The sequence below is a fragment of the Dipodomys merriami genome, unplaced genomic scaffold, assembly GCF_024711535.1.
Source record: "Dipodomys merriami isolate MVZ:Mamm:240054 unplaced genomic scaffold, mDipMer1.0.p SCAF_11, whole genome shotgun sequence".
In the NCBI taxonomy this organism is placed as follows: domain Eukaryota; kingdom Metazoa; phylum Chordata; class Mammalia; order Rodentia; family Heteromyidae; genus Dipodomys; species Dipodomys merriami.
The window spans coordinates 4055266-4075631 of record NW_027202382.1 but is presented as its reverse complement, the minus strand read 5'-3'; the positions used below and the strand labels follow the sequence as shown (position 1 = coordinate 4075631).

Here is a 20366-nt window from a genome sequence, read left to right as displayed (position 1 = left end):
CATGAACAGAACTTCATTCTTTTTTATGACAATAAAAATAAAGACATTTTGTGTGTCTTTTCATTAGCTGGTGTACAATTCTATTGTCTTGGATGCAATACCCTTTTGGCTATTGTAAGATATGCTATTACAAATACATTTGTGCCATTTTGGGATGGATTTGCTGAAACATTGACTTCTAGTTCTACAGCAGCATTCAGAATTCTTGACATTGTATTGATATAATTTCCTATTTCTTCATGATTCTGAGACTGTTGAGAAGATTTGGAGAATTCAGATATTTAGGAAGATGGGTTATCTCCCTCCCCAAATAAACATTCCATTAGGTAAGTTATATCCCATTCCCTAAAACAAGATAAACTGAACAGTCTCACATCTTTGTTGTTGATGGAGATAAGTCTTTCCTCAATTCTCTGGTCTGTAATTTGTGAAAACCTCTCTGAAGGATCCTATCTTTTCAGATATTTTTTCCTTCCATTTGCTTTTTATTTTTGTCAAATATCTTATTATTGTTGTTCTTCAATGAGAGACTCTGAACCTGCTTTCTTTTTTTAAATGACACATTCTGCCATTTCCCCTCAAACTTTGATTTTTCTTTTCAGCTGACTGTTCAGTGGGTTTTTTGTTTTTGTTTGTTTTGTTTTGTAGCCAGCCCTGAGGTTTGAACTCATGGCCTGGACACTGTTTCTGACCCTCTTTGTGCTCAAGGCTATTGCTCTACTATTTGAGACACAGCACTAATTCTGGCTTTTTCTGAGTAGTTTATTGGAGATAAGTGTCTCACAGACTTTTCTGCCTAGGCTAACTTTAACTCATGATCTCAGATCTCAGCCTTTTGAGTAACTAGGATTATAGGTGTGAGCCACTGGTGCTCAGTGATGACTATTCAGTTTTGTTGTTTATTAAACTAAATGTTCAAAGAAGTAAATTACAGATTTCTTACTTATCAAGACTTACTCTTCATGTTTGTTTTTAGGCTTATATAAGAATCAATTTGGTTAAAGGTTCTAGTGTGGAAAATTTTTTCTAGCTGAGATTCAAAACATTGATCTTCATAAACATAAGTTGGAACTTGAAGCATGCATGTATTTATTGGTTTGATTGGGTATTATTGTGAGTGGTGGTGAAGTTACAGGTGTAACTCCTCCCCACCATGAAAATGATCCAGCCCTACATTCCTCTTATAGAACATGAACATCCTGATATCTACACTTACCCATTTTGAATACTTGAGCTTTTGAGAAAACTAAGGAATGGTGCTTGTTAAATCAATGACCTCTGGGTAACCATCCTATAGAAGTTTGCAGTGACTTGGTAACTTTTTCCCAACTGCCTTTTTAAAGATAATTGCTGTATCAAAGGAACTAACTATATGTCTGCTATAGAGTATTTTAGTGATGAAACTTACTTGTACTCATTCAACAATATAACTCCCATGTAAATTCCCTCTTAAGTATAATGTATCACAATTTGGCTTCCACAGTAATTCTGAAAAACTCAGACAAGATCAGAACATTGCTCTTATGTGGGATAAAAATCGAGGGTGGGGGAGAGAGGGAGGGAGGGAAGGAGGGAAAAGGAGGAGAGGGAGGGAGATATTCATTGATTCTCACTGCAAATACCTTTTCATTTTAGGTAACATTATAGCAAGTATCTGTCTTCTCTGTCTTCACATGTAGCACTTTGGGTCTTGTTGACTAATGGAATCTTTTTTTTTTTAATTGTCAAAATACTGTACAGAGGGGTTACAATTACATGGGCAAAGTAATGAGTACATTTCTTATCAAGCATTGTTGCCTCCTCCTTTGTTTCCCCTTACCATCCCTTCCCATCTCCCTCATCCCCCCCACTCCTCCCCCCACTAATGGAATCTTAAAGGAACAGAAAACTATATAAAATGTGTGAATAAAGTCACTAAGGGTTTTTTTTTGTATCTCTGCAAAAGCAAGTTTATAGTTTTTATAAACAAAAATAGGCCAAGGGAAATAATACTGCAAACCAAATCAAAGAAATACGGTTTTAACAATGTTATCCAAGCCCCTCTCCACTGAAAACATGATGTTGTTGTGCTACTTACCCAGAGAGTAGGAACCAGCAAACTAGAGCTCAGGGAACCAGTCTGGTACACTGCTTGTTTTTTTTATAAATAAAGTTTTATTAAACACAGCTATGTACATTTCTGCCTCTGATTGTTTTTATGATCACAGTTGTATGGTTTTGACAGAGACTATACTGACTATGAAGTCTAAAATACTATGAGGTCTTTAGCGGGAAGATTGAAGACCCCAGCTGTACAGGGTGCAAAGTCAGAAGGACTCTTTCAAATCTTCATCCTCCCACTACTAAAGGAGTTGAGAAATGTGACTAATATTTAATAACTTACATAGAAAGGGAAGTATGGAATAATGTACTAGAAACATGAAAAAGACCTGAAATGCCATCATAATACACAGCATTTCTATGGTAGAGTGTAGTGGTATCTGGATAAAATAGCACTACTGGGCCTTTAACTTGTCATCTAGGTTCCAATTAGGATAATTTAAAAATCTATCTATCTATCTGTCTGTCTATCTATCTATCTATCTATCTATCTATCTATCTATCTATCTATCTATCTATCTATCTATCTATCTAATCTATCTAGAAAATATCTTGGTTTTTCACCACAGAGTATAACCAAGGGTTATAACTGTAAAAATCAATCTGCATTTCTTACTAGGAATTCTCTTGAGTATAAAGTATCTAGTGTGGTCAGATATTCACTAGGCTATATTATTCCAGCACATCTTTAGAATAGGAACTTAGGGCATCTGTGGAATGGGATCTGTCATCTGCAGTGATGTCTGTGGCAGCTGAAAGCATTTATAAATAGGCTTTTTCCACTCTTCCAAGGTTTATTACCACTGATTGGGCCTCCAAACATAACTTGATGACAGGAGCCAGACCAACACCTTGCTGGTCTTTCTTTAACAAACCCATAGCTGGGGTGGGGGCGCCCCCCGCCCTCCCGCGGGGGCTGAGGGAGGGAAAGGGGGAAAAGGAGGAGAGGGAGGGAGAAATTCATTGATTCTCATTGCTAGCAAGTATCAGTCTTCACATGTAGCACTTTGGGTCTTGTTGACTAATGGAATCTAGTATGAATCTGAGTGAAATACAGTAATAGAGACAACTGGAAATGGGAATTTGGTTTCCATTTAAGGGATTATGGAATAGTCCTACTAAAACTAGAGAGAGAGAGATGAGATCTAAATACTTTGTGCATCAGAAATTCTAGCTTGCTTCCAAATACATCTTGACCATAAAAGCCAGAAAGAGAGGAACCATTCAAGCAGATTTGGTCAGACCAAAAGTATTACTTCACAATGGTCTCAAATTATAACTTTATTCAAATGGAATGCGTTGTCAATTACTAGTACATGATTACATGAAATTCCAGTAGATTATTTTAAAACATAGTAGTTTAGCTTGGTGGTTCTCCACATGGGATAGCTGTTTAAATGCACTAGAACATTTTTCCCACCCTCCCTTCCTCTTTTCCCCCCTCACTCATTTCCTCTTGCTCTCATCAGTATTGAGATTTGAACTAAGGGCCTAATGCTTGCTTGTTCCCAAATCTTGAAGACATTTTTATTTTATTTGTGGTAAGGCAAAGTTTACTTCTGTTGAAGGGTTTTCCATTAGCATTTCCATTAGGCATTTTTAGTTGTTTCACCTTAGGAATGAATGTTGGTGTCAAGAGGATGAGTAAAATTTTTCTGGTTGAGAGCTTAGCATTTTAGGACAAATTATTAAACCTTTCTCAAATCCTTCTGGACATGAAAGAGTGTATTTCTTACTGTTTTATATGTTCTCAGTTGAACTAATAACATTTTATTTATATATTTCAAGTTTATTGGCGAAGTAGAGGCTAGTTTTTTTTACATGTGTAGATATAATTTGATTTTATTTTTGTATTTGAATGATAGTGACAGTTTTTTGTATCATTATGTGACTATAACATTTTAAAGTAACTATTGAAGCTACAATACATCTGAGACAGATTAATATTTTAACAGGGGTAGCTTCATGTTTTGGATAGCTTTCATTAAGAAATGAAAAAATACAAATTTTATATATTTTTACAAAATAATGGAAAAACATCTAGCTATTTGGCTATGCAATGCAGGATTTTGTATCTTCATTAGCTTCACAGTATAGCTGCCTCTTAATATATCAGATACATCTTCATGGTGGTTTTGATAGAGTTTAAAGGCGTTTTAGGGATTTATTAAATTTCTAGCAATATATGTCATATTTTGATACCGTTGGACATACTTATCTGTTGTCTTTTGGTATGATTAAACTCATGGCCTTGAGAACACTAAACACAGTACATACTCTAACAATGAACTAGGCCCCTAGCATTTAGTATAGAGTCTAGTTTATAAAGAAGAAAAAAACCCACCATAGTCCCACCATTTGTTTTTACATATTCCTTAAAGTAGGCAGTATATGACATAGCATCATTTGTGGATAGCCTCCTTAGGGAAATCAACTATGAGATGGTTGGATTTGTCTTAGGTTTTTTGTTTTGTTTTGTTTTGTTGTTTTTTGTTGTTGTTGTTGATCATAGGGCTTGAACTCTGGGCTTGGGCGCTATCCGTCAGCTCTTCAGCTCAAGGCGAGCACTCTACCGCTTGAGCCACAATGCCACTTTCTAGTGGCTTATTGGAGATAAGAGTCTCACGAACTTGCCTGCCTGGGCTGGCTTTGAACTATGATCCTCGGATCTCAGACTCCTGAGTAGCTAGGATTACAAGCGTGAGCCACTGGCGCCTGGCTATTGTCTTAGGTTTTTATCCTTCTTCTATTACCTTTTCTTAGTTCCTTTTCTTTCAGATAATACCACCATCACACAAAGTTTCAATCTATTTATAAGAAGGAGACAAATTGGAGTATAAATCCCTGAATAGAATTCCTAGCATCAGGAATTCTTGATGATATGTAAGTAGAAAAGGGAAGGGGTTCTTGAGAATTCTTCATTTTATTACTTTCAGTATACATCTGTCAATAGGTAGGGTTTTTATTAAGTATATTTATTCATTGTAAGTTTCATTAATAAAAAGAATTTATAACATTCTAGTCTGTATCAAGAAGTAGCATTTTTACTTTTCTGGATGGAGATTTAGATGATTATAAGATCTAAAAAGGTAAGGAAGAAGAATAGGCCAGCTAGTCTAGACCATCACACAATGAGATCTTGGAACTTCCAACTCCCCAGGATGGTGCAGCTGGCTACTGCTATATTTTCTGTACTCTTAGTGAGTTAAATTTGGCTTCGCAAAGTATTTTTAGGAGTAGATAAGACTATGTAAGTAGAACTTTGCAGTTTTAGCCAAAGAAAACAGACTGTAGATTTGATGACTCTATTTGATTTATTAGTACCATATGCAGGGCCTTTTGATCTTAAGATTCAGTTAACCAATGAATTGAAATTTATCAGAACTTCATCACATGGGAAGTAATTTTAATTTTCCTGTAGTGTTGATACTAATGTAATTATCCAACACCTGCATCTCATTGATGGTAATTGTGTTGGTTTATATTAAATTTTAATGATAGGTACAGACTGAACATTAAAAAGCTTTTAGATAACATTGGAAACACTCTTATTTCTAAATTACTTCATATTTGATTACTTCTGTTTTAAAAGAAAACACACACACACCTTCTCTCTTGAGGGCTGACCGTGTGACTCAGCAGTATTATGCCACTCTAGCAAGCTTAAGGACCTGAGTTCAAACCTAGAACCACAAATTAAATAAACTCCAACTAAGAACAGGGGATTTGCATGTATGTAGTGACTGTGTTATTTTTAAGGAAAAGGAGAAATCAGCTGACCTTGATGTTGCTGCATGAGCAGGTGTTTATGATGAAGTCTACTCAATCTTAATTTGTCAGAGTAAAGGAGTTTCAATTCAGTATGAGGTTTCATACCACCTCTGAATTCCTTTGTAATATGTTTTATAAATTAGAAAACTACTATAGGACAGATATTTCTGTCATTGAGCAATTGGCACTCATTTGTTTTGTCTTTTTATTCCTGAGACAAGCGAATCTATGACAGAAGTACATAAGTCTGTAAAATCAAAATGATTTGTTAGGAACAGAGTCATTGGAATGCATTGTATACTTGCATTGATATGTCACCATGAGCTATTCCGTGCATCACTAACGTATGTTAATAAAAAAAAGCAGAATTGTGATATTAGTGTTTTAATATTTTGTACAAGAGAAGTTTGTTAGTACAAAATAATGGACCCCAGTGAGTTTCATTTCTTTTTCCTGTGAATTCTCAATAACTGTCTCTTGCCTATAGATGGTTTATGTTTAGATTAACTATCTTTTGTTAAAATTCTCCTCTTTGTCTCTTCTGTTTGCATAGAGGTCATTTCTAGCATGTCCTATATATATATATATATATATATATATATATATATATATATATATATATATATGACATTCTTCAGCTCCCAGCTTCAGAAGTTTATGTTTATAAGAAAAGAAATTTTGGGGCTGGGAAGGTGGCTCAGTGGTAGAGCACTTGCCTTGCATGCCTGAGGCCCTGGGTTCTATTCCTCAGCACCACATAAACAAAAAAGAAAAAAAGCCGGAAGTGGCGCTGTGGCTCAAGTGGTAGAGTGCTAGCCTTGAGCTGTAGAGCTGAGGGACAGTGCCCAGGCCCAGAGTTCAAGCCCCACGACCGGAACCCCCCCCCCCAAAAAAAAGAAATTTTGCATCAGTCTAAAAGCAGTTGCTGTGTTTCTTGGAAAGTCATTTTTTTGTGGTACTACATTTTGAACTTAAAGCCTGTGTTTGCTAGCCATGTGCTGTCCCACTGGAGATTGCAGCCATTTTTGTTTTAGTTGTTTTTTAAGTAGGGTCTCATGTGTATGCTTGGGTTGGATTGTATTTATGAATCTTACTTTGTCATCATGATACATATGACCAACTAGGAACAGCTTTTTGTTGGTTCAAATGAAGTCCCTTTTTGGGTGTGTGTTTTTCTGTTTTTGTTTTTGCCCAGGATTGCCTTACACTACAATCTTCTTGATTTCTGTCACCCAAGTAGCTTTGATTTTTAAATATCCTTATTTCACAGTTTTTAATAATAGTAGTAGCCAATATTTGTCATTTATTCCCTGTGCTGTTTGAGGTGCATTATCTACACGTTAACCATATGAACTGGTACCATGATGGATTCCATTGCTGCATTTGAGAAATGATATGACTGAGACATGGAAGGATTGTATTACCTACCTAAGGTCACAGAACGAGAAAGTGGTTGTACTGGATTCAAACCAAGTCTTCTGTTTGCTGGACCTCTGTTCTCAATCACTCTATCATTCTGTTCCCTCCACCTCCCTTTTAATCTGGAGTTTACAAAATATTTGACATTTAGATTTAAGTTGTAAAACTCATACAAAAGAAAAACATAATTATTTCAAAATTTTTTCCATCTTTTATAAGCTCTCCTTTCATAGAGCCTATATCTACACTCACTTTCAGCTTCTCACTAATATATCAGAATAAGAAGGAAAGAGATCTTCCTTAGTGACTTTGTCCTGTTTACAGAATAGGAGTGTGTGCTATAACTGATAGGAAGGGCAGTTCCTCCAGTTAAGCTAGTCATAAGATAAATAGATCTTGGAACTTTTACATAGTAACTTTTAACTATGTGCTTTATGAAACTCTATGGACTAGTGCAGGAAAGTTATTGAAGGTCTCATGTCAGACTTCTAACAGAAATACATTCTGGAATAACAAAGAAATGTTTTTCAAGATCTGGGTATATTACCCGAGTTAAGTGTTTGACATTTGATCTCTCTAGCAGAATGTCCTTACTGCACATACAGTACTATCAGATGAAAGAGGCTATTTCTGAAACAGTTCAGGGTGAATGTTTGCTTCTGATTAGCGTGTGTGAGTGTGTACATGCTGTGTGTGTGTGGGGGGGGGGCGGTGAATGAGTAATTGCGAAGTCATGACCATGTGTTTGGTGTCATTTAAACTGCCAATCTAATCTAAATATGCATGTGAGTGCCTGAGTAGACTGCTTTCTTTTCAAGAGGCTCACTCCAACCACTCTGAATTCCTTGCTGACACACATGAACTTTGGGCCACTTCTGTATTCCTGAGGGCCACTGTGTTTCCTTTTAAAAGAGGTGAGGATGATAATTTGCTTCCTGTATTTCTGATTTTTTTTTAAAGGCCAGCTGTTTATTTACTATGTGCAGTAACTTCATAGGGAAGGTAGCTTCTAAGATGGTCTACAAGGCACTTGGGACAGGGGGACTCTGGGAGTGATAGAACAAGTATAGAGCACAGAGACTTTTATAGAAGAATTAATGGAAGAATTGAGGAGAATCTTAGTAACTTTAGATAATGAACTTGCATATTTCATTATTAATCTGATTAAGAAAAATTAGAGAAAAAGTTTAGAAACAGGAGGTATGATTTTATAATACTTCATTATATAAATGCAGCCCTGATAGGCATTCTTTCTTCAAATTATTATCTTTCTCTTCTAACTTCAAAAGTTTTAAGAATTCACTGGTAGGTTTTATCTGTGGGTGAATTCTTAAAATAAGTATTAAAGAAACAAAAGTTTTCTGTATTCATGAATATATTATTAAGTAATTTCTCTTATTAGAGAAGCTAAGGATTCGAATTCCAAGTACTTCAGCAATTTGACATGAATCTTTTAACTCAGAATAACATGATTCTGTTCTTTCATGTTTCATAATTATGTATCAGCATAGTTTGAAAAGATTTGCATTCATAATGTATCCAATTATATGCATTTGGGCATAAGGTCATATACTGCAAACTAAACTTAATATAACAACTCTTGTCATCTAACGACTAAATATATTTGATGAAAATCAGTGGTCACTTAATTGTATACTAATATGTTTTGTTAATTTTTAAAAATTTGTCACCGTAAATTCTTACATGTATTCAACTTTTCTTTTAATACTTTTAAAATCTATTTGAATAGAATTTGGGTTGTCTTTCTGGTTAATATATTTGAAATATAATCTAAATGCTCACAAAATTTAGAGAATATAGCATTCATTTGGTTTTACATTTTTGTCCTAAAGAAACATAGTAGTTATTTAGTATTTGAAATTTCAGAAAGCATTCACTGCTCATTCATCAATGGAAATAAAATTTTCTAAAACTCTGTTCAAGGAGATTTTCTCCTGTGGATCTCTGTAAATCAAATGCAACCACACAGTGTCTAAATAGTTATTATGTATAAACAGGAAAAGTAATTGTATATAGATGCTAATAAGTTATTTTTTTCTAGAGAGGATAAAATGTATTGTGTTTATTTAGATGTGGTGATAGCCAAAACTTTTAAAGAAATCATTTTTGAACACATTACCTTTTGAAATGTTTTCATTCCAGCACACTTTAAAAGACCGAAGCTGATCCTAAGAAATTATTTTCACTCCATAATGAATTATATTTTATATGATCATTAGTGGGGCGTTAGTGTTCCTTCAGATCTCCTCCTTCCTTTTCTCCTTTCTTCTCCTTCCTCTCCTCTCTTCTTCCCTTTCTTTTCCTTCCCTTTTCCCTTACCCTTTTTCCCTTCATATTGCTCAGTCCATACTTAGAGAATTTTAAAGTATGCTACATATCAGGAAATTTATGAAAATTATAATGCCGATATTTCTAGGTTTCCTTCACATGCTTAATTTATAAGAAAACACCATTTTGTGGACTAATTTAACTTTCAGTTTCCAGTAACCAGCTGGAAGAGATGGTATGGTCTGTTCACATTTCATATTGATCATAAGGTAAAACCCAGCCAATCTCTTGGTAATGTTTATTTAAGTTAAGGACAGTGAAGTAGAAAAAAAGGTTTGTATCTTCAACTTGCTTGTTAGCACTTGGTCTTTTATGTATAATGGATAATAATTAGCTGTTACTATATAGGAAGAAATTTGTAAGGCATGTTATAAATTAAATATGTTGAAGTTTTAGAGTATCATACACAGATTCAACGTGACTGTATATTTGCCTATTGTAAGGTTTGTAGAGGTAAACTTTTCAAATAATGATTTTACCAATAGGAATTGCTCTTATTAAGATTAAACGCAAGTTTAAACCATTCTTGAGAGATTGAAATTGAGTGTTTCTGGGGATTGATTCAGAAGCATTTCCAAACTCTCCGCTAAGAAAGCAGTAAATCATTGGTACCATTGCTTTAATTGAACACTGGATCTTGGGCCCTCATTAAGTTGCCTGTGAGGAAAAGAAAATTGAGGCCAGTGAGAAAGAAGCCAAGGAGAAGACCTTTAGCTGGTGCTGTCCTAAGCTGCCATTGTCAAAGGACATCCTTTGAGCTAATTTCTGCCCCATTTAAAAACAAAACAAAACAACAACGACAACCCCCCCCCCCCACTATTTAGTGATTAGTGACCAATGGATAAGAGCAGAAAACCAAGTGAATAAAGACCATAAATACTGACGTCTTTGGTATAGCAGCCTGTAAAACTGTCAAAAAACATTGCTTATGTGACAAAAAATAGCCTGAAGTGACAAGAAGTGTTAGCTTCCTAAGCAATATTCCATATTCATTGTCAGAAAACATGATTTAGTTTTCTTCAGAAAATAGAGATTCTTCTTGAATTCAGTACCTGCCTTGCTTTCTTTGTTTTACATTATGTATGTTTGTTTGAAATGTGTGGTTGACTGCATTTCCCGGTAGGAGTCATGATGCCTGTAGAAAGATAGCTGCATTTCCAAAAGTAGAATCATGAGTACGGAAGCTTCTCTCTGATCCATCAAGATCTACTTACTTGCTAAGAATGTTAAGCCTGACTGGAATGAGTGGGTGAGTGTGTATGTCTATGTGTGTGTGTGTGTGTGTCCTTTTAAAAGGCAGATGGTTAGGAATTTGATGCTGCCATGTGCCTTTTACTTGTTTTTAAATTAAAAGGCTAAAGTTCGTAATTCTTAAATATTTCTTTCTTAGGGAAAAACAATAGAAAATAAAAACACAGAAGTATATAAGTCTATGTTAAAAACTATTGAGTTCTTCTGCTACAACATGTAAGATTCAAATGATGGAAGTGTTGGTAGCTAGTACTTTAAATTTGTTTTCATTGGAGAAAATTCAAGATGCCAGATCCTAGGTCTTTATTTTAACCTCCTATTTTCCTGAACCTGACAATGATGCTGTGGCGTTTGAGTGACATTGTTAGCCATGTTAATTCTGTGTTTTACTGTCTAACCCCTAAAACCCAAATGTGTGTTTTAGAGATATGATTTCATTATGCTTCTTCAGCTTAGAAAATTGTTATCAACTGAGGGTACTTGGTTTTCAGCATCCGGGCTGTGAGAACTAGAGGTGTCATTCATTTGAAGGGAGCAGATGTTAAAGGTTCTTGCCCCTGCCTCCCTAATCCTAAACACCCCTTGAAGAAGAGAAATGTTTTCTTCCCCAAATAAGCATCTTTCCAATGGTGAGAAAAGGCGGTAAAAGGCAGTAAATCTGCCTTCTCATTATGAAGTATAACAATAGATTGATTTATGAAGAAAAGCAACTGTTAGCCTCATAGAAAATGTGTGCATGGAAACTCAGGTTCTTTTTTCAGAGCCTGGACAGGAATCTAATATTAACTAATACAAACTATGTTATTCTGAACACTACATTTTTTTTTTAAAGAGCTACATTGAGAACAAAAGAATCTTATCTCCTAATGTTTTCACAGGAGAAAACAGTCTCTTAAGTGTGTCAGAATTTTGGTGTTTCAGTTAACTTTCATTAAGATAGAGAGGGCTTTTTTAAAAAAAAGTCTTATTTTTATTACCTTTTTGTTAGGACTTGCCATTTTACATAGAAGCAATAGTAAGCATAGCATATTTAGGTGTTTGGCTGTTTATAAACAGTTTTATTTCATACTCTATATTTTTTTCATAGACACAATAAACAGAGAGTCCCAACTAAAGCCATAATGGAGATAATTTTAAGTTTCTGGGGAGATTGTATAAGGTATTTTGTCTTGTTTATGTTTTAAGGAAGTCTGTGTGCACTTTAAAATATTTAGAGCACAATTGTGACCTCTTAATGTGATACTCATTAAGCATTTGTATGTGACTTAAAAATACAGCTTTCAGGTCCTTCTTTGAGCGTTAGTATAAAATGTGAGTCCAGATTGCTTTCAAGCAAATTGCAATGATAGTTATGTATATTTAGCAAATATGAACACAAAATTTGGAATCTTAAGTGTAACCATTGAGATTTGAGCAAGTAAATTACAGAATTAAAACTATTGATTAGCAGTAGGACTGGTACTGAAACTCATCTCTAAATAAACATGTATCTAATGTGTATTTATATATGCACATGCATACATTTTATAGTCATAGTAAAAGTCATTATAACAACAAAGCACATGCTGAGCTGAATCTTTAAAAGGAAAGACAGAAGAAAATATAAATTCAGGTTCTGTTATTGCCTTTTGCTTATTTCTTTTATTTATTTCTTATTTATTGTCTTATAGACGGTATCTTTTTTAATATATATTTTTTATTGTAAAGATACTGTACAAAGAGGTTACAGTTACATGAGTAAAGTAAGGTAATGAGTGCACTTCCTATCGAGCATTGTTACCCCCTCCTATGTTTTTCCCCTTCCATCCCTTTCCTCCCCAATTCCCTCCCCCCCCAAGCTGTAAAGTTCATTTCAATCTAGTGTCTTGTACATCTCATTGTTACAATGGGTCAACCTGTATCCTTATTTCAGCATTTTGTTATTTCCCTGCCCCTCCCCAAATTAGAAAAATGTATATACAAGATTCAGGACACTGGAATCAAGTACAGTAAAAGCAGAGGTTATACCATGGGGGAAGAACATACAAAAGAAACAAAACAAATCACATAGTACATTATAAGTACTTTAAAAACAACAGTGAAAGATAAAACCTCTTGTGTCCCTATCTTGGGGTTCATTTCAGTTAGCATCATTTTATATCGTCATATGGACATAGCTTTTGACCTTTTCTGCTTGTCCTGCACATGTACTAGTTATTGCAAATAAGGGAAAACATTTCTATTTATTGCCTTATAGATGGTATCTTATACACACCTACATGCATACATACATACATACATACATACATACATACATACATACATACATACGTGTATACCTACACTTTCCTCTACATAGAGGAAAGGGCTCCAGTATGTTACCTGGGAAATACACTGTTATTTTAATTAGGAAAATACAAGACTTACAAAGAAACAGTTCCTGCAATTATCAGCAATCTTTGTTGTATGAATTTAGTTAGAAAAAGGTATTTTTGACATGGTAATAATTAGCCCATGTAAAATCAATGCTTTTTTTCCTTTGGATGGATTTCAGATTTGTAGAAGTCAAAGCACTATAAAAATACATAAAGTTTTAGAAATAAAAGAAGCTTTTAATACCATTATCATGGTGGTAATTCCAAGCTTCACATTTAGTGGGGAAAATTCTGTAATTCAGAGTAATGGTTAAAATGAATAGATCGGCTTGACAACTTGTTGAAGTCTATGAAGATTTTACTATTGTCTGCCAAATGCTTTATGAACATTTTAAAACAAGTTCTGTTTGTATGTGCGCGTGTATGTATGCTCTCACGTGCAAGTGTGCTGGTCTCAGAACTTGAACTCAGGGCTTGGGCACTCTCCTGTTCCTGAGCTTTTTAAACTCAAGGCTAGTAATGCTCTACCACTTGAGCCACAGCTTCACTTTTGGCTTTTTGGGAGGCTCATGGGCTTTCCTGCCTGGGATGGCTTCAAACTATGATTTACACATCTCGGTTTCCAGAGTAAGCTAGGATTACAGCCATGAGCCAGTGGTGCCCAGTTGACAAATCCATTTTTAAAAGGTCTAAATTTATTAAGAAAGTGCAGGCAAATGCCTTGTCAGGATGTACTTTTCAGCTATATCTGTGTTTTGGGTAGTGCATTTCAATTCATTACCACCTTAATGTCCTAATTAATTCAATTTATTTTATTGTAATATTTTATTTATAAATTTATAATTATAATCCAAAATTGAGAGCTATGACCAAACATCACATACTTTTAAGGTCTTTTTAAATTCATTATTGCCCTTATAGAGGCAATAATGTGATTTAAAAAATTATTTTGGGTTTCTAGTGCTTTTCACAAGTGGGTTATTTCTGGGTTATTTCACACATAAATGAAGAGAGTTCTGGCAGCAATTGCCAGATCTTACTGTGAGCTGATGAGCAGCTGTGCTATGATGCCCACTGCTCAGCTCCAGTAACAATCTGGGCCAGGTCTATCATGGAATTTGTTTCCTTCTCCAGCACTCTTTTGTGAAGCACTAAAGTTGGAACTCCTCTCACTTGTAATTTTGTTTCTTCTGTATACCTCAGCTAAGGGAAAGCATGCAAGCAGTAAAAGATATAAGTCTTTTGCCTCACAACTAAGTGGTATATATTATATCCAGTTGTGAAACTCTTATTTCTATGCACATAATCCTTGCTCAAGTATTTTTAGGTGGTGTACTGTAAATGGTCTCTTTCCAGACAATTCTGCATGCCCCAAACTCTTGACTAGTAAGGATTCTCAAGCCAGTAAGATTTTAGAACACAACTGGCATATATACCATCCTGCAACAACTGGGATTTTTGATGGAGCACATGTTCTGGCTACAATAGTCAGTAGCAGCCTTCAAAGTAGTACTGATGATGAGAGATAAAAGACTCTGGCTTTTCTGCTTAAAAGAGAGGAAGCTCAAAGAAGCTATATCTTAAGTGTAGACAAGGGTCTTATGGAGAGATTTATAGACCCTTGTTCTCCAAGGCCATTTCATTTCCTAATGAGATTTTTGTGTTCTCAGAGAGGGAGTGCTAAGTCCAAAGGGCAACAGCATTTAGTGATAATAATGAAGATATTCGTAATAATGATGAAAGCAAATGCAGTTTAAAAACAGGGTCACCTCAACATAAAGCCAATTACCTTGGCATCTAGGATAGTGTTTATCTGACCTTGGCATCTAGGATAATGTTTGTCTGCAATATAAAAATACAACAGAAATAAGGACATTTCCTGTTTGGCTAACAGTTTAGTTGAGAAAGTAATTCTTAGTCAATGGCTCTATTACTAGAAGGTGATAGATATAACAATACTTTTGAATATGTAAAAGCCCAAGAGACTAAGTATTATTCTAGTTTCACATCAGGCACATTCAGGTTTCATAACACAAATGGAGAGAGCATGCCAAAAAAAGATGTAGCATCTTGCCCTTACTGGTGTTCATAAACTTGAATAGCATTTAAAGGAGTTGTCTTCCCTTCCTCAGTTTCACCTTGTTTTGAAAGAAAATCTGGCTGACATATATTATTACAAGTATTCAGTTATTGTCTTAGATGTTCCAGATTTTGTGTTGTAGAGTTAAGAAACAAAGACAAATCACCTTTGAAGGCAAATGGATCGTTGCACTGTGTTGTCATGTATCTTCTTAATCAGGACAAGAGAGCATCAGGAGGATGTAGGCAGTTCAGAGGAGAAACTACCCTACTTCCCCTTACTAAACTTATTGAACTCACGAGGTTCCTAGCTAGGACTAGTGGTAATATTGATTGGACAAATGTTAGAAGCAATCAATTCAAGCGCAAGAAGCCCTTGGGATGAGATGTTTTGTTTTACCATGGGTTTGCTTTGAGGGTAGATTACAAGATGTCCCTGGTGGACAGAGATTTAGTGTATTTTTCACGGTGACATAGAAAGCTTGTTTCCTGGCATTCATGTTTCAAGAGGATGTAGTTTCATTCAGAGCACTACTTTAAATTAATTGAACTTTCCCACCATTAGGAGGTATAAAAGAAAGAGCAGTATTTGAGAAATCTTCAGAAAACTTGATTCTAATGCCATAAATGTTACCTAATCTTAACTGTGCTGCAGTTTTTTCTGCAACATGGCGATAAAAAATGTTGCCATTGCCAGCTTGAGTTCTCATCACAAAATCTATGCCGTGGGTAGCTTCAACAACAGAGATGAATGTATGTCTTCCAGTTCTTGGGGCTGAAAGTCCCGAGTAAAGAGCTTGGTTTTAATATGGACTCCTTCTTGTTGTGTTCTCACATAATAAAAGTAAGAAAGAAAAAGGAAGTCTTGCTGATATTTCTTTTTATTCATCATGGAAGCCTACATTCCTGACTTCACTTAAACCTAGTTACTTCCCAAAGATCTTCTGTCCAAAATCTATTACATTGGAAGTTAGGTTTTTCAACAGATGAATTTTAAGGGAGGAGGACACAATTTATTCCTTAATGCCTAACATTCTCATACAAAGCAATTGAAATAGGAATATCATAGTGCAAAGAATATAAAAGATGCATTAAGTGGTTATAGTTACCAATGTCAGCCAAATCTGATTTCCATATACCTTTCTGTATAATAAGGTTTTGATCCTTATTTGAAGCAGTTATTGATGTAAACCCAGATGAATAGAAACATTCTATTTCTAGCAGTTTTACAATTGACTCTTCATTAATCTTGTTAACTTAACCTAAGTCTTTTTTCTTATTACTTTTCAATACTTATTTCTTAGCTTACCTTTGGCCTTTTATTAGGATAGCTTTCTTGTAATATTATGTAGTCATGAGAATTACAAGTTTTACTAACATGATGGAGAACATTTCTCAGTTATTTAGCATGGATATAATGTTATTGCTCTTTACAATTAAATGTATACTTCAAAATTAAATGATTTTTGTTTCTTATAGATCAACTAAATACAATACTCCGTTAAGTGATTTTCGTATCAAGATATAATATCAAGTCTTTTCCTTGAAAAAATTATTTTATGGTAAAAATACTGTACAGAGGGGTTACAGTTACATGAGTAAGGTAATGGGTACATTGCTTGTCAAGCATTGTTACCCCCTCCTTTGTTGTTCTCCCACTATCCCTTTCCTCCCCTACCTCACTCCCTCCTCCTCCACCCCCAAGTTGTAAAGTTCATTTCCAATATAGTATCTTGTGGGTATTATTGTTGCAGTGGGCCATCCTGTGTCCTTGTTTCATCATTTTGTTATTCTCCTTCTCTTCCCCAAGTTAGACAAATGTATATACAAGCCGCCGGGTACCAAAATCAAGTACAGTGACAACAGGGGATATACTATAGGGGGAAGAACATACAAAGGAAACAAAAAATATATAGTACATTATTAAGTCTTTTCTTAATGACAGTATTACACTGAAAAGAATCCAGTACTTAAGTCAGTCTCGATGAAAAATGAACGGAGAAGTAAAGTATGGTATGGTCTGGTGTATTTTTTTCCTTTGGTTAGGAATATCATCTACAGAGTGTTTCTGGATATTTGTACAATGAAGAGACAATCTTTATTGCAGGCCATTTTGTATATGGGATAAAAATGTTCTGTAAAAACGTAGGAATGTATCTGAAATAATTTCTTTTTAACTAGTTTTACTTTGTTCTTTCCCTTTTTGCTGAAGAAAGGGACACTTCCTCTCCCCCCCATCTTTTACTATATTTTGATTGCTTTAAAGAATAAGTTGGACCAAAGGAAAGACTTCTGACTTGTCTGTGCCTAATACAAGAAACAGTGCTAGATTATGCGTACCTTCCCTTGGGATCTACCTTGACAGATAAGTCTTTTGAAACAGTTGAATTCTAGGAGTTGTAAACATACAATTTTTCTTACTTGTCCTGGACAAAAATAATCCTTTAGAGTATCCATTACAAAATGATTTTGCATAGTCATTGTATGTTGAAGATTGCATTGCAAATCTTGGTAAGCCCATTGTTTTAGTAGTTAAGTTTATATCCATTTTGGGCAATAGAGGAATTTAAAACCTTTCGTGTGTGTGTGTGTGTGTGTGTGTGTGTGTGTGTGTGTGTGTGTGTGTGTGTGTGTGTGCGTGCGCGCGCGCGTACACGCACACGCCTGTTATAGGGCTTGAACTGTTATAGGGCCTAGGTATTGGCCTTGAACTTTTGTGCTCAAAGTTACTGTTCAGCTACTTGAACTACAGCTTCACATCCAGCTTTTTGGTGGTTAATTAGAACTCAGAGTCTCACAGACTTTCCTGACTGGGCTGATTTAGAACTGCCATCCTCAGATCTCAGCCTCCTGAATAGCTAGGAATATAAGAATAAACTACCTGAACCAGGCAAAGACCTCATTGTAAATAATGGTAACAATCAAATATTGATTAATATTGATTACTTGCTATCAAACAGTTGTTTAGGTGTTTTCTCACTTTGTTATACTGCTTTAATATAAGCATTTCTATATGAGATTTGGTACCTTCACTCCATGAGGAAACTAATGCTTATTTATGTTAGCTTTCCAAATCACAGCTAGTAAGCTTCAGAATTGAGTTTTTAAACCCATATGTTTGTCATATACATAGAAAAGTCATTTAAAAAGATTTCATGATGTCCACGTCATTAGCAAAATAATCAGAATCAGAATCTTACTGGACTTCTTTATTCTCTTTTTTTCCTTTTTATTTGTATCACTTAGTTGTACAAGGGGATCTCATTATAACATTTCCATATATGCATACAATATACCTTGATCAAACTTACTCTTAATTTTTGATTTACCATTCATAGATTCACATGCATTATTTTTTGAGATACTGAAGTTTGAACTTGGGACCTTATACTTCCTAGGAAAGTACTGCTTGAACCATGTCTCCATCCCCCTTTAAAAAAATTTATTGTCAAGGTGATGTACAGAGGGATTACAGTTATATAAGTAGGGTAGTGAGTACTCTTCTTGTCAAACTTGTTACCCCTCCCTCATTTTTCTCCCTCTTTCCTTCCCCCTAGATTCCCCCCCCTCAGTCGTACAGATCATTTCCAATACATTGTCTTGTGGATATTGCTGTTGCATTGGTTCCCCCTTGGTTCTTTGTCTCACCATTTTGTTGTTCCCCTTCCCAAATTCAGATAAATGTATATACAATACCCAGGGTACTATAATCAAATATAGTGACAACAGGGGATAAACTGTAGGGGGGAAAATACAACAGAAAGAAGACATCGCATAATACGTTAAAAACAACAACAACAAAGAAAAACCTCTGTGTCCATGTCTTGGGGTTCATTTCATTTAGCCTCATCTTATATGGTCATATGTATATAGCTATTGAGTTATTCTGCTCAACTGCTAGGACTGTCCTGGACATAGGCTAATTATTACAAATGAGAGAAACCAGGGGGCCTATGTTTCTTTGGGCCTGGCTTACTTCACTTAATGTGATTTTTTCCAAGTCTTTCCATTTCCTAGCAAATGGGGCAATGTCATTCTTTCTTATGGAAGCATAGAATTTCACTCTCTATATATAATATATTATATGTGTGTGTATATATTATATATATATCACATTTTCTTGATCCATTCATCTACAGAGGGGAATCTGGGTTGGTTCCAAATCTTAGCTATGATAAATAATGCTACCAGTTGTACTGGTAGCTTTAGTATGGCCTTGTTTGTGGTCACTTTTGATTTAGTTACTTTTTAGATAGTATTTCACTCATTTTTCCTAGAGCCAGCCTTCAACTTAGTCCTCCTATCAATGCCTCCTACATGGAAGGGAATATAGCTGTGCATCACCATAACCAGCTTATTAGTTGAGATGAAGCTCACTTTTTCTTCTAGGCTGGCTTTGAACCATTATCTTCCCAATCTCTACCTCTCAAGTAACTGAGATTATGGATGTACACCACCATTCTTGCCCTCATAGACACACACACATTTTTAAATGTCTTTTAGGGTATAAAATCAGGGAAGGAAGATACAATGACTTGTTAATCCTGAAGGTCTAATAAAGATGTTTGTGGAGTTTTTCTTTTTTTAGAACATATAGCCTGTAATCTTTATAATCATTCTTGCTCTGTGTTTTTGGAGGGAAAGTACAATTTTCTTAAGATGAAAAATCTTCATATTTCATGGAAGTGATCCACAGTTGTTAAGATCAGATGAGGTAGAAGATAATATTAGATGAAATTAAAGACAATATTGGCCTTCTCTGGTGGCAGAGGGGCATCTGAAGAATTAATATTAGGTTCAGTTCTGTCCTAGTTAAGTGAGTTTAATGTCCATCCACCATAATGTGAAGGAATGTGGTTCATAATAGTGGGTACTGGTGCTTTCTTGAAAATCACTTTGAAGAGAGGCTGCTTTTAGGGATAGATTCACACATATCTTATTTATCTTGGGTGTATACTTATATTTTTATAAATTCAAAATTTTCCCAACACCATATTGTTGTTGCTTTTACATTAAAAAAATAATAAAAGAAGTAGCTGGTCC

At 35.1% G+C, this 20366-nt stretch overlaps 1 protein-coding gene across 2 annotated transcripts in view; it reads left to right on the top strand.

Annotated features, from left to right (window-relative positions):
- Mllt3 (MLLT3 super elongation complex subunit) overlaps window positions 1-20366 on the top strand; it is a 279624-nt gene that overhangs the window by 228993 nt on the left and 30265 nt on the right. Inside the window, exon 1 of one of the 2 annotated variants that reach the window (XM_070007973.1) lies at window positions 8118-8204. The exons of the other annotated variant lie outside the window; for it this stretch is intronic. The gene's annotated coding sequence lies outside the window, so the exon portion shown is untranslated. Of the gene's footprint in view, window positions 1-8117; window positions 8205-20366 lie in introns of those variants that run through there. 2 annotated transcript variants of the gene reach the window in all.